General features: G+C 39.2%; 1 protein-coding gene across 4 annotated transcripts in view; it reads right to left on the bottom strand.

Annotated features, from left to right (window-relative positions):
- Positions 1-15,592, bottom strand: part of ZMIZ1 (zinc finger MIZ-type containing 1) — a 298,803-nt gene that overhangs the window by 212,960 nt on the left and 70,251 nt on the right. For all 4 annotated transcript variants that reach the window (XM_027699954.1, XM_027699958.1, XM_027699957.1 and 1 more), the window contains exon 2: positions 14,346-14,428. The gene's annotated coding sequence lies outside the window, so the exon portion shown is untranslated. The remainder of the gene's footprint in view (positions 1-14,345; positions 14,429-15,592) is intronic.

Genomic DNA, 15,592 nt, shown 5'->3' with positions numbered 1-15,592 from the left:
TATTGTGGCAGTTTTGGGCACCACAAATATAAGACAGTGTCCAAAGGAGGGCCATGAAGATGGAGAAAGGCCTTGAGAAAAAGCCATATGAGGAGCAGCTGAGGTCACTTGGTCTGTTCAGCCTGGAGAAGAGGAGGCTGAGGGGAGACCTCACTGCAGTTACAACTTCCTTGGGAGGGGAAGGCACTGATCTCTGTGGTGACTAGTGACAGGACCCAAGGGAATGGCCTGAAGTTGTGGCAGGGGAGGTTTAGGTTAGATATTAGAAGAAGGTTCTTCACCTGGAGAGTGGTTGGGTGCTGGAACAGGCTCCCCAGGGAAGTGATCACAGCACCAAGCCTGACAGATTTCAAGAAGGTTTTGGATGATACTCTCAGGCACATTGTGTGACTCTTGGGGATGGTCCTGTGCAGGGCCAGTAGTTGGACTCAATGATCCTTGTGGGTCCCTTCCAATTCAGCATATTCTGTAACTGTGATTAGAACCAGTATTGAGCCCTGGAGTACACTGCCAGTTACCGGCCTCCAAATAGACTTGGTGCTACTGAACTACCAATCTTTCTGGCAAGCAGAGCTGAGGGAGGCAAAAATAATGGTCTAGAAATCAAATTACTCTTTTACTCCCACTAGAGGCTTTGCAGATCAGAGTTGAACAGCGTAATAGTAAGGTACAGCTTACTTTCCTAGCTGGTCAGGTTCTACCAAAGGAAAAAATACAAATCCTTACATAACAGCTAGTCCTAAAAGCTGCCACATTGACATTTACCTCTAAGATAAGCATTTCTTACAAGTTACCCAGGTTCTTACTCAGCTTTTATTCCTAGGGCAAGGAAATTGGTAAGGTTCAAAGAAACAGTGCAAATATTCACAGTTATACTGAGATAGCAATATTTTCAAACCAAAAGTTTTAGTTTCTCTTAGAAAAAGGCGTTTTGACTTCAGTTTTCTGTACAGTTCGACTTGAGATCTCTTGTATCCCTACATTACAAAAAAAAGTTCAGTCATGACTTCAAGGTGATACAGTGATGATAAGGACTAGAGCATACATTCAACATTCATGTCAATTTAGAACTGTGTAAGTGAGGTCACAGCTGAGGATAAGAATAAGGGTTAAATTACACAAGAGCCTTCACTGTCCTCCTAAAAGTCTAGGACGGTTTTTTTTTCTCCATAATTCATGAAGAAGGATTTATAGAATGGCTTGGCGTATTGCCACAAGACAACCAAGGCATGTGGCCTCACAAGTCCCAGCATCACACACACAGAAAAGAAGAATCAATAGAAACCAGTAAACAGGGTATAATGACAACCTGGACCCGGAGCAGCACATTTCTGGTAGTGCTATCATGTGTTTCTGTACTGAAAATATAAGCTAAGGCAGGCCTCTTCCTAAGCAGCAGTTCTCTCTATGACATCACAGACACTCAAACGTTATCTGAAGTTACTCATCTCAGTAACTATACTGTCTCTCTCTCCTCCCTCCTTTTTGACCCAGAGCTATTTTTGAACTCGACCTTCTTTCAGTCTCTCCAGTAAGAATGAAGCCTTTGATTTTTCTAGCATTTGGGATCGTGATGGAGAGGTAGGCACCATCCACTGTTCTTTGTGTATGAACACTTTCTGCTCTCCTTGTATTATCTCTTTGTCACACATATTTATTCACCCATAATTCACTTGTTTAATTTATTTAAAAGATCACCATACCTGTGTGTTTCTTCCCCTCTTGGCTAGGAGGCCTCACAACACAGAAACGTAAAAGAACCACCTACTTCATAAAAATTAATTCAGCAGATGTTTCTCCTTTGCAGTAAGTTACCTTCATGAAAGTGGTTTTACACCTACTAAATATAAACACATATGGAGGTATTTAAGGTATTCTGTCATTCACACCACTTTTAAAGACTGAGAAGTCTAAAGTTCAAGAACATGAAAAGTTTGTTTTGAAGATAGCATGGACTTACCACACACATTTTCATAAGACACTGGAAATCACAGACTGTGCCTGTCCTTCACATTTCATAAACATACACACAGCTTCCACACTTGAGCCATTACTTCACAATCCATACAAAGGGCATTAGATGTATGACACCTGGGCTCACACATTTAGCCTGAAGCTTCAGGCAGGTAATGTGCTTTGTGTGTGTATGTGTGCACGGACATTGCCCAAAAAAGAACCCACTCCAAGCTTACAAAAGTAAGAAAGCAACCATACTGCAAAGTACAGCATCTCCATCAGAGAGCATTACATCTACAAATATTCTAGTGGCTTGCACAGTACATTCGTATTACAAGTAGTAAATTGGGTTTGGGTGTATTCATACGCAAAAAAAAATAAATTTACCAGCTACAGAAAACCCTCCCAAAAATGCCAGATGTTATCACAGATATGTTGACCACTATCAATACTGAATCCAATCCACTAAACTGTTTGCAGAAGTCCAGCTACATTTTTGGGACAAAATGAGCAAAGTTAGTCAACTCCCCGGTTTCATGTATGAACCCAAAATGTTGAAGAACCAGGTAGTTAATTGTTCCTCAAAGTCTTTAGTAAGATATTATTTGAAACTAACAATCCTGCACCACACTGTGGATGAAGGGAATAAACATGGAAATGAAACTCCACTGCAAACCCTATTTCTAAATTACCTTCAATTCATCATTAGGATTCATTCTGAGCAAAGGATTTTCATTCTACAAAGGACTGGAAAGTGAACCTGGTATCAGTTCAACTTTAAATAAACACTGCTAATACTTAAAAATACTTTGACAATGACTTTTAAAAGAAAAGTTCTATTTTTGCCAGACCTATTATTGATGTTCCCTACTGAGGAGCATAATAATTTGCTGGATAATCACTTTATTGTGTAATTATTCAGAGCTTATTATATACACATCATCTCATGAAATAATGTGGTTTGCCCTACAATCTTCCTATTTTCCTGACCAGTCCTCATAGGAAGCTAGAGGTCCAGGTTGGCAAGTTTCTGGATCAAAACCATAGCTGGCAATGCTTTAAACTGATAGCAATCAAAGGAAGTCACAACAGATGGAATGGCCAAGGACAGTGAAGACTGTACTCCAGATGTCTGCCTTCAGTGAGCTGGAAGGAAAACAGGCTTTAGCAGTGCACCACCAGTGAGAGCAGCACGATTATTTCAGTTGAGAAAAGCAGACGCTGAATTATCTAAAACTTGGTGCAAAAAGTGCTGCAGCATCAGCAAATACATTGAAAAGGCAGTGCAAGTGGCATAATAACACAAGTGTCAGGCCATTGTGTATTGCTAGTATGCATAAACTATAGTGAGTACCTGGTACATTTGACATACAACAAAGATCTCTCTCATCCTAAACTTCGTGGTACTGCTCAAGGCTGCACCATGATAACAAGCACATGTCCCTTACTTAGGAAAAATTCCAATGTTACTTTGTCCAACAAAATAGCTGGAATAAAGCTCTCTTCACAAGCTCAAAGCTTTATGGGTTCATACATACTTCCTCAAGAACAAAACTATTACTCGTTGTGCCACATTAGGAGGGAAAATGTGACTGTTAACTATTTTTATCAACAAGCTTCTGGAAAGCTAGTATACAGATGTACATTTCTTGTACTTACATATGTAATCAATATTTTACATTTTCTATTTTTACTGTAAAATGACAGCTCATAGGAGTAATTGCTAACTGCACAGATCAGTACAGATGCTCTGGAGAGTTCTTTGTCTATGGACATTTTTCAGGAAAGCCCACTGCCTTTAGCTTGAAAAAACACCCAGTAGAAATTGTGGGACAGAACTGGTTTCCTGCTGCACATTTTAAAACAAATCTGGAGACAACCAAAGCAACATCAAGATCAGGAGAGAACAGTCCTCAAAATCTAAACAGAAACTTTATCCTCAGTGAAAGTAGGTTATATATATGAAAATAAAGGTTTAGTCTTTTCTCATGTAAAAAAAAAAAGAAGGAAGCAGAGTGAGGGGTATTGAAGTAACCTAAAATACAGTGTGAATAATGTTTGAAGTATTGTTATATATGTGAAAGCAGCAGAAACAGAAGACATGCTATACTGGGTTAATCCAGTCATCCATCTAACTCAGTGTCTGAGCAGAAGATATGATGCAGGCAGGGTACATGAGCCCAGCTATTATCTATAGTTTATTGCCTTTACTCCTCAGCAGCCACAGTCAGATGTCAGTAGGAATATAAGCTTCCCTTCATGTTTGTTTGTGAAGCTGTTGTCCATAGCCATATTTAACCTGCAGATCTGCCCCCACAGCCTCCTACAGCAGCAGGTCTGCCAAGTAAGGCAAATCTCCCATTCCCAACGCTTCTCTACAAATGTAAGTCTTGCACCATTCCCTAGTAAGATGTTAAGGCTATTTTTGGAAAGACCTGTAAAGATAATTACCGGTATACTCAGCACACCTTGCAAGCACTGGTGTGCAGCAGCAAGCACACCTCTTGCCCCCGAGACTTTTCTAAGATTTCCCATCACATGGAGTGCAGCAAGAAGAAAACAGGTATTACCCTGTGACAAATTGGTCCATATTCTAGACTAGAGGAAAAAAACCTCTTCAAATATGCAGACTGTTCTTGGGGGTCCCTCCCTTGACCACTTTTGAGCACGGAAAGATCACAAACATGTGTCCTGTTTGTATGATGGTCACTTTGTTGGCTGAAAAGTTTATCAACCCCTGACCAACCAGCATGTCACCATTGCCATTCCCACCACTGGAAGTTAGACATCATTTAAATTTAAATTCCACTTGCCTCCAGTGATCCATTTTTATTGTTTTTATTTTCAACAAATGTTTGCATCAACCCAAAGACAAGGGAAAGACTCTTGTGGTGAAATTTGCTGCCTATCAGCCAGCTAGGCTACTTCTGTGATGATTATATGTTTCTTGCAGAAAGAACGATCTAAAGCTACTATTTACATGTTTAAACTAACCCAGCTCAGTTTGTCTCTAATGGTGCACAGAATAATCATGTGAACTATCTAGCTAGCAGATTTGAACGGCAGCAACTTCTGCCAGAGGCAGCAATGAGCTGCTGAGAACACATGCTTTTCACAGCCTAATCTCTCTCTCTAAATTCAACCAGAGCTGTCTGAACGAAGAGTACATTTGAAAAGATGTATCAAAATCATTATGATGGGCCACACATATGAATTTAGAAGGAATTTCTAAGGCACAAAGGGGAGAGAGACATTCAATTGCAAGAGTGCCCCTGCCTCTTCATAAGGTTAGTGTTAGGGATCTGCTCTGGAAAACACTCATCCTGGGACTCATCATTTTTCATCATTCTGGATGCCCACTGACACCTGCCACAAAAGCCAAATACTTTGGTTTATGCTTATCTGTCAATTGCTCTGAATCATAGAGGAAAAAAAAAACAACACAACCCTCAGTACACTGCTTTCTCCACTTACATCATCTGCTATTTGAGCCATCTATATCTATTGCTCCCCTTCCCTTCCCTTCCTCTCTGTGTTTGTTGACCGTGCTAGTGGTTCACAGGTGATACAGTGGGCAGAGAAGGTACACTGGTGAAGCAGGTAGAATTTATTTTTTTTAAACCCTTAATCTACATATTTGGAGAGGCAAAGAAACAGAGATTATATGATTCACCCTTGACATTCTGCCAGATAACTTCAATCCTGTAAAATGCCCCCTAATGACCTGAATATAATACCTTGGTGTTACAGTGTCATTTAAATACTGCAGGGTTCTTCCTCTGGTAGTGCAGTCTGCAGACTTAATATGTAATGTACAGGATTATACTGCCACTAAAATATTACTTAGTGCTGCTGAAATTTCAAATTAATTCTGGGAGCTAAATCATTATTCAGCTCTGCCTTTGCAGAGATACATTCCCCTGGTTGTTTTAATAACAGTGATTTTAGAACTAGAAGGTTGTTACTGTCTCTTTGAGGCTTGCTCAAAAGGAGAAGTGGCCTCTAAACTGTCAAGTAAGTTAATGCAGCGATGCATGGATGTTTGTGACTAAAAAAATAATTTGAGGAAAATGGGCTCAAATATTAAGAGAGTTCATAGTGATGTGGCTGATTAATCCTTTTCTTATTTCACAATAAATGGACTAACCCAGTTTTCTCTATATTTATATAACACACACTCATATGTTCCCATCCACCACCACCCTCCTCCACAGACAGAAGATTTCTTAATAATTGAGGGGATGAATTTTTGCTGAAGTAAATAACACAACTGCTGGTAACTGATGAAACTGATCTATGCCAGTTGAGGATGTGGCTTTCAAGTAATTCTGAGCTCTAGTTCTTCAAACCTAAATAAACAAACTTGAACTTTTTACAGCTCTGGGTTTCTTCTTCCTGTATAATTCCTGTTACTAGTGAGTATCTAGTACCTTTAGGAAACTACAAAACTTCAACACTAAGATGGGCCAGTCCTTGACACTATATTATAGTTAATGGACAAACTAACTTACTAACAGATGAAGTAAGGGAAGACAAAAAACAGTGCATGGGCTAATCATAAAAGCAAGTTTCTCTCCTCTGAAATTTTGCCCATATTTACCATTAACATTGTGTTTTCCAGTTAAAATACCAGGCTGCTCACTTCTACAATGAAGTTTCTTAAATCCAGGAAACGTTCCCAAAGCATACTGTAACAGGAAAAATCCCAACACCACAAAACCGGTGGTAAATGAGGAACAAGACAGGGTCAAACACAGGGGCTGAAAACAACTTGTGGCAATGAGTCTAAATTTGGAATAATCAAACCTTCTCCTTATTAAAACTGTTGCCTACTTCCTCATTCATTAATATTGTCCTTGTTTATGTTTGCAGCCAGGCCAAAGATTTTCCCCTCCCTCCAAATATAATTTCCTGCTATTGACAGACACGTTCAAGTGCTGGATGTGTGTATGTCTACATGGCACACTGCAGGCAGAGGCGAGCCTTCTTGGCCACCATCCAAGCCAGCTGTAAATGAGCCAGCTCCAAACTGGAAGCTGTGTAAGCACAATTAGCACAGCAGTAAGCCTGATCTAACACATCCTGCCAAGAGACCGAGCTTATTAGCTCGAGCTCAACACAATGCTAACGATGGATATGGGGCTTCTGGTTTGGCTCCACACAGAATGTGGGCAGTTGAAGATAAGCAGCTCAAGCTCGTATCTGCCCACGATACTTACTTGGTGTAAGTACACCTTCTCTTGGGGTATATCCCTCTACTGCAAAAGCACCATTAATTTCCCTCTACCTGAACTTCCAAAATACTCTGACTGCCAACCAACATAACCTGAGCATTCTGAGCAGATGGAGGGAAAAGGAAGGTCTCCAGGTGACAACTTCAGAGGCAGCATACGAAAAAAGGCACTAGACAGATCTTAGGCACCAGAAAGGCCAAAGGTGTGAGGGAAAGGCAGAGCAAAGACTGTAAGACTCTACAAACTGATAAAGAGCATTCCATCTCTAGCTTCTCAGCTTCTATCAGGTCCAGGGCAATAATGACCAAAACACTCCCACTACCATACTGTAGGTATTAAACGGACACTCTGCACGGGCAGGCATCCATCCCACCAACCAAGAATCCACTCTGTTTGTTGGACATTTGAATGGTCCAAAAGAGGAACGTGCTCAGAGAAGGAAACCTGTTATCAAATTGGGACCTGAGAAAACAATGCTCTTCTGATGCCATAGTTTGTATTAAAGGAGCAGAGATGGTTTGGTGGTTGGCAATAGTATGTAAGAGAAACTTACAGATTCAGAGCAAAATGAGACAAAAATCAAAGGGTAGCAGTGAAAATCATCAAGGGAAAAAGAAAGCATGTTGTAAGAAGAGCGCCTGAAGAAACTGAGAATGTTTACGTTTAAAAGGATGGTAATAAAATGGTCATTGCTAGACTACATTTAGCAGCAATCAACCTACAGAAGTCAGTGAGCTTCTGCCCACCCAATAAGAGAGCACACAGGCAAGACAAAATTCTATTAAAGGGCCCCATTCTAAGGCAACAAAAGAAAACACCTTAACCAACATATAATTATTTTGCTGAATTCTCTGTCAACAGACTGTTGCTGTGGCAAACACTTAGCATCTTTGAAAGGTGGTGTTCATGCCTGTGTTCTCTTTCCTCCCACTCCACTGTAAAAGAATATTTTTAGTTTTCAGTTATTTGAGACTTCTGCTGTATGGGACAGGTAAAAGCAACAGAGAGAAGGAACCCCACAAGGTGTGGTAGACACACTCCACATACTCAGATTCTGCAGATTAATTAGGTTTATTTTGACTTGTGAGATTTTTAGATTACATTACATATATATGGAAGTTTTCCATTATTTGTTAGCTTAAAATCTAGTCTTTGAAAAGCTTTAGTTTGATCTGTGGTGCAGATATATACTCTGTACATTCTTAGCAGAGTACAAATAGTTTAAATACTTGCACGTGACCATCAGTTTGGGCTGTACACCTGCTGGCATTTCACACTGATAACACAGATCTCAGTCATACATATCTTTGTGATTCAAGGCAGCATTTCAATCACTGACACTTGCTTCAAAGGAATGTTTTTCCTCTTTTTTCCCTATCCTTTCATAAATTTCTAAAAACATGACCAATTAATCGTACAAGGTTAAGAGATATAGACAAAAGAAAAACTGAGAGCTGAGATTACACTTGCACTGTTCTTTTGTCTGGGGAAGGAGACAACCTTTTCTTTTCCTACTTGAAGGCCTGAAAAAGAAAGCTATGCTGTCAGAAATATCAAGGCCTAACAAAATGTGTGAAAAAACAGTTATACCTTGAACTTACTAACTTCAATAAGAGTAAATAGAGGAATTCAGTTAAACACTATTCAGTAGGAAACGTCTTAAAATCCTCAACACTATTATTATTGCAGGTTAATGTAACCTTATTTAAAATTTGTGAGTCATTTAAAAATACATATATAATTGTCAACCGTTGACAGACTGTTCTGAAACAGGATCTCAATTTACACACACATCTAATATATCCAAAATATACAATATACATATGTGCAAGCTGTGTAAGTCAAATAACCATTCAGTCCTTTTCCTTACACATGCTGTCAGTGAAAAGATACAAATTCTTGGCTTGCAAAGCAGCTGATCTAAAATACCCTAGAAGAACATATTTCTAATAGTCAGAAGAAAACACTGAGGAGTTAAACAAGATTAAGGAAAAAAGGGAGGGTAGAGAAGTAAAATATTTGCCAGTTAGCTATGAATACTTCTGTATTGAACAAAAATAAATATTCAATTTGCGTATTATTTCTTTTGGAAATACTTCTTTGCAGAGAGGAATGCAAGATAGCATCCTTTATAAGGCCATAAAAATCCTGTCCATATCATCATAAAGTAAGTCTAGTATAGGATACAGCAATCTTCCATGAAGTCACATGATAAACAGAATACTTGAATACGGATTTTATTTGGTCTCTCTTCAAAGCAATACTTACTTTAAAAAAAATTAAAAAATCAGAAGCCATCTGCCAAAGGAAGTACCTCAGACTGAAAGGCCTGTTTACACTCAGTATGTGTACACTGCTTTTTGTTTAGACAAAATAAAACCAGAATAGTCTGCAATGTGTCTGCAGAAGGACCTTCTATTTTTGACCAATACTGTCCTGCCAGTATCAATTCATCCAGATAGAGAAACCTTCATTAAAAATATAATTTATTTTAGTTGCTTTTCACTATGCTGAAGTGACATCTTTCCCAGCCACTGTCACAGGCCATTAGAAACACAGAACTTTTGAGAACAAGTTTCAACTATGATTCCTGTTGGTCTGCCTAAGCAAGTTTCCTTATAAAGCCTTGGAAATCCTAGATGGCAAGGGGCAAAGCCAAATAGCATGAAAAGTATTATTCAGATATACATATTATCATTACAAAATTATAAAGTCTTTGCACTGTCTCATAAAGACATTTTACTAAAAAGTACAACACTAAAGACAACTCAAGCAAGAAGTTACCAAGATTTTACTCAGTTATACACATCTGTGTGCTCACTTGGAAAAAACTACCCACATATACAAGCAGATAATGCTCAGCTTAAAACACAGTTTACCTTTGGATCATGGCTTACTTTTACAAAAGATAACTTATAAAAATAGCACGGCATTTATATTTAAGCTGATCTTTGAAACTATGTTTTTCACCACATATTATAGATCAATAGTTTCAGGACAACTTCTCAACTTCATCCCATTCCCTCTCAATCAACTGCTCTAGCTACAGGCCAGTAGGTACCACTGCTCTAGACCAGACCAATGCAGAAGACTGACCAGTGATCATAGAATGTCATTTAAGTCACAGGATCCAAGAGTTTTCTACCAATAATCACCAGGTGAGCAGTGGGGAACAAATGAAGTTTCCATGTCCCATTCCCCTGCCCCCCAGTACTGATATGAATGAAGCAGAGCATCCAGAAAACAGTGGGAACGCTACCAGTTCAGCTGGCTACCTTCATATTCCAAGTGTGTCTCAGCTCAGCTTTACAGATTTGAAATTGCAGAAATGTGAACAGAAGTGACCCAAGCATCAGTGGCCTAGATGGCAATTGCTATACCTGTCTGCCCCTACAGCATGGAAGCACTTCCAAAATTATCACTACAACCACCTCAACCAGTTCTTCCCATCTTCTTTTAGACTGTAAGATGTCCATATTTTCTTACATCTGTTTTTGTCAGCAAAACAGAGGGACAACTTCCCCTCCTCAAACCTCCACCCTTTCTTCCTATCGTGCCTTTGTCTTACTCTTCCTACCCTAAACACCTCAACAGCTATTCAATTGATGATTTTGCTCCTCCTTCCTTCTTTCCCTTCTTCTGTTATCCAACATTTGTGTTGCTGTGTCCACACAGGTATGCGGGGTACCCACAGCAGTCAGACAATATGACAACTGTGGCAATCAGACATTACATAATTGATTGTAACAAAACATAGAACTTTATTAAAGTAAATGATTCTACACTTCATACACTTCCAGACTAGGAGAATATCATTAAATAACTAGTCACACTTAAAGGTAGCATTCAAAATGTTTGGAAGTGGACAGGAAGGATGAGCAAAGAAGACCTGACAATATGCAGAACCCAAGCCCTTGCTCAATTCCAAATCTACAAAGGCTCCAACTCAGTGTGCCCATTCAGAGCCTGAATGTGGGGAGGGGGGGATGGCGAGAGGGGAATCTACTGTTTCATACTTAAACTAAAGCTCTAAGACAAGCTATGCTGCCTTCTTGTAACTTCTGATGCAATAAACAGTCTGACTCAGCAACAAGCCCATTTTGATATGGTTATTTATCTCCCACTGACCACGTCCTGAGCAGCCTCATGGAATACACAGCCACATTGCTGGGGTGATTTCTCACAGAGGCAATCTGGAACAAGCAGTTCCTATCTCTGGCCACTTGTTACCAGCTCCTGTTGCTCTGCCCTTTCCTCACCCCCCCAGTAGTGCTAGGACAGCTTTATGGTACTGTGTAGAGAATGGAGTTGGTTAAGCTAAAAATATTCCATTCATCCTCCCCCTCCCTCCCCGTTTTTGCCAGGTTATTTTTAAAACAGATCAGTTCTCTGCCCTTGCTCAACAGGCAGCTAGGTTGAAAGGGGAAAGGAGAAGGATAAGATCCATCTCTGGCAGCCCAGGGTGTAAAAGGGACTGGAGGGTCCCTTCAGCCCACCTTGCCACTAAGACGTAACATATCCATGGCATTACAGGCACACCGAGGTCCTCATAATCCCAGTTTGAGCTGGGGTTTGCAAAGCCTAAAAAGGAGCACATGCTATTCCTACAGCTAGAAAGAAGAGGTTTGCACAATCTTAACCCTCATATCCCAAGAGCCATAACTAATTCTGTGCTTTTCTGATTTCACTTCGGGATTCTACGCCACTGCAGCAGGACTTAGGAAATGGCTCTTCACTGTAACCTCCTCTGAGTGTCCATCTTCTGTCTGCATTACTCTAGCGTGCAAGATGACAGCTATTAAGTCAGATTCCTGAATGCCACTAACAATGACACATGCCAAAAGGAAACCATTAAGACCGTCTAAACAACAGAGTTAGGCTTAGTATGTAGGTTGCCAGGTATTACATTTAGTAAGAACTAACTCTAGACAAAATCAGCAATTAAAAAATTGTTAAATAACATTTAACTTTGTTCTTTAAGAAACAAATGAATTTTTAAAATTCACTGGATCGATCAAATAAAAACTCTTCTGAACTCCTAAAAAACCCCCACATTTAAAGTGCAATGAATTTAGCCTGCCAAAAAAAAAAAGGGGGGGGGGAGAATATCATAATTTTTTAAAAAATCCTCCTAACTTCCACTGTTCTTTCTGTGTGTTTATGAAGCCTCCGGAAATACCATGGCAAACATTCCAGCTCTACAGCAGTGAGGCCACATGACCCAAAGGCACAGCAAGGGACTTCTTTCCCAAGTTTCCTCACAGATCAAAAAGGTGATTTTTATTTTATTTTTGAAAACCAGGATTCAAGTCTTGGGAAATCTCCAGGAAATTTTCAAGAACACAGTTTTAAAAACAGTGTATTTCTTGATGTGGTGGGGTTTGGTGTTGAGTTTTCTTTTTGTTAATTATTTGCTGCATTTCTATGCCTGCACATATTATTTTCTTATTATCTAAGACCAGCACAATAGACTTATATTCAGGGGACAATAAATACTGTGTACTTTCTAAGGCATCTCTAAAATCTATTTGCAATGTCCTCTAAATCTGCTATTAGAATTAAAATCAATACTGCAGTATTTCTTAATATAACCAAGATTTTATATATAAAATTATGGAACTTAAAACCTCTCTTTCTTTTAGTCTTCCAGGATTATTTCAGTTAGAATTATTAATGAAAGGATTTATACAAACGAGCTTTGTTAAACATTGTGAAAAAATAAAATACTCAAAACATGAACTGGAATCACCACCTCGTATTTTTACAAACAATCATGTGTAAGTACTTGGAAGTGATTGTTTAAAATGTAAGAGCATGGATGAATCATAATGTAATATGAGAGTATCAGATGAAATTTGTGATTCTCTGAAAACAAAATAGAAGAAAGCATCACCATACACGAAGGAAAACAGTCCTGCAGTACAAATGCACACCAAACGGCAGGCACACACCACTAACTTGCTTTGCAGCCATGTCAGAAATGCTTCTAATTATCAGAGGCAAAAGAGGGATGGCATTTCTGCTGGAAGCAAGTTTTACACTTTAGTCTTTCCTCTCCCATCTCTTTCAGCCTATAAATATTAGTCTTACACATTTTTCTCCCATACAGCTCTTGAAAAGGTTGAGTTTTTCAAGGCTGAGAGCAGACAGAAATGTTCATCAAGAAATGCCCGGAGGTCAACTGTCTGTAACTCATCAAAGTGCAGCACTGAAAATATGGATGAGGAGACTTATATGAGCATGGTAAAGCAGATTTTAAAAAAATAAAAATCTATGTTCTGATGATCATTAATTTTTTTCATTTTGGAAATGGGTTCAGTTATCGTCCATGCACCCTCAGTGCTGATGGTCACAGGGTACAGACACCCTCCCTTATTTCAGCTGCATTCAAAACAACTACTGATACACCAAAGTGTCTTTAATGCTACTTCCCAATATAAGGAAATGCCACGGGGATGTGACAAGGAGTGAAAGTAGAGATGACCCACATAGCAGTGCAAGGAGAGGCATCTGGTCCACAAGAAAATTACAAGGCAGGCCAAATTCTTGAGAAGCAATGAACTTCACTGGAAATAAGGCAAAAATGAGCTTATCTATGGCTTTATAAAATACTTAAAATATTTTAAAAAAACCCTAAAAGCAAAGGAAAAGTAGCAACAGAACAAGTCTGCAAAGATTATTTTTCGTAAGTGAGGGAGGAAACAGAAATCCTAGAGTGGTCACTCTGCTTTTTTTCTAATTCTGTACAACAGCTGGACATAAGATATTGAATGCATTATTGAAACTACTGTTCATTTCTACTCAGGGATTTCTGCTTTGTTTATTATAAATACACATTTATTGGCAGTAAGTAGAACATATTACTGCTCTGTTTTATAGCTCGAATGGCTCATGCAAGGAGTAATTTGTTTGTATTCTGTATCAAGATCAATACTGTACCAGGGATAGCCCAAGGAATGTTTATGCTGAGGGCTTTGCTTGCAGTGTTTTGTTGTTGCAATCAATTGACCAAACAGAGCTTCTTCTTAAAACAACAAATAAACTCTGATAGTGACCAGATCAGCCGTTCAAGCATAAAACATGACACAGTATCTGTAAAAAGACTGAAGGCCCACAAGTGTTTTCACCCCCTGATGGTACACACAGCTTTCCTACCTGAATATTTCCTCCTGGCCTTTCTTCCTCTCGGTAGCTGGGGACTGTTTCCTCAACGCCCTCACATAACAAGATCCATTTTCCTGCAATAAAAATACAGACACATCATGCTTCTGTTCTCCTGCATAACATGGCAACATTTGAAGTAGCTCAGTGAACAGACCTGAAATGAATGAAGAGCACTCAGGAGTCCCAGGACCAAGCCTGGAAGACCAGATCTAAGGATGGGCTGGGGTTCCAACCCAGCTCTGCCACCCCCAAGCTTTTGAGATTTGGTCCAGGAGTTTAAGTATTACAGGTTTTCATGCCTGTAACAATGAAATGAGAAAAAGATTATAAGAATTCTCTTGAGGTTTATAACAAAATTTCCTGGGCCAAACGCTAAATTTTGTTTCAGTTAAAGGTCATGCTGAAGTCTCTTTTATCCTCTTTATAAAGGGTACTCTCTGACTGTTGTGAGCTAAGTGCCATTAAAAAAAATAAACCAACCCCCAAACTTTGCTTAAGAAAATACACTAAAATACCTCAAAACCACCGTCCTGTCTGTAGCAAAACAAAGCAAGTTTATGGATTACATTGGCACAGCACTGTGACTTCCAGGAAATGCTTTTTAATTATAAAGAAAGACTGCAAAGGGAGACAGGGGAATGTTTACAGGCAGTATATATTTTGTTACATGCTGTTTCAGCAGGCAGACAAGGTGTCCTTACAGCCTTATACTAACCAGGCTCCAAAACTCAGCAAATATTGATAAAAGTAACACAATGACTACATTTTGCTGCTCTTTTGACTAACTTCCAAATAACCTCCATGCGAAAGAATTTTCCATTAAACATGAAAAAGCAAGCCCTACTTTGGAAAAAAAAAAAAAGCACACAATTTGCAGCCAGTTCAGGTTCCTCCCCAAGGACCACCTACAGGAGCAGACACTTTCATAACAACTCATATGATGCAGAAGTCACAGGTGACTTTAAAAAGTGCAGAAGAAAAACCTCAAGTTATTACAAATAACTTGTTATTCATATTCAATGTGTGTTCTGCAGTCATATTTATTTTGTTCAATGATAATTCACAAAGAATAAAAACATGACTGAAAACCCTAAGTTAGAAACAGTCATCCCACCCCAACACATACAGTGTCACCAAGGGACTGTCTGCTTCAGACAGGAACTCTGCTGGTTTTCTTGTCTCACAACAAAAGGCAATTTTACAGAAGTTACATATTGACAGGCACCCTGGGTGAATGA

The sequence above is a fragment of the Neopelma chrysocephalum genome, unplaced genomic scaffold (genome assembly GCF_003984885.1).
Source record: "Neopelma chrysocephalum unplaced genomic scaffold, ASM398488v2 Primary Assembly neopelma1_143, whole genome shotgun sequence".
NCBI lineage: Eukaryota > Metazoa > Chordata > Aves > Passeriformes > Pipridae > Neopelma > Neopelma chrysocephalum.
The sequence above is the reverse complement of the archived record's forward strand: the minus strand, read 5'-3'. Positions and strand labels throughout refer to the sequence as shown.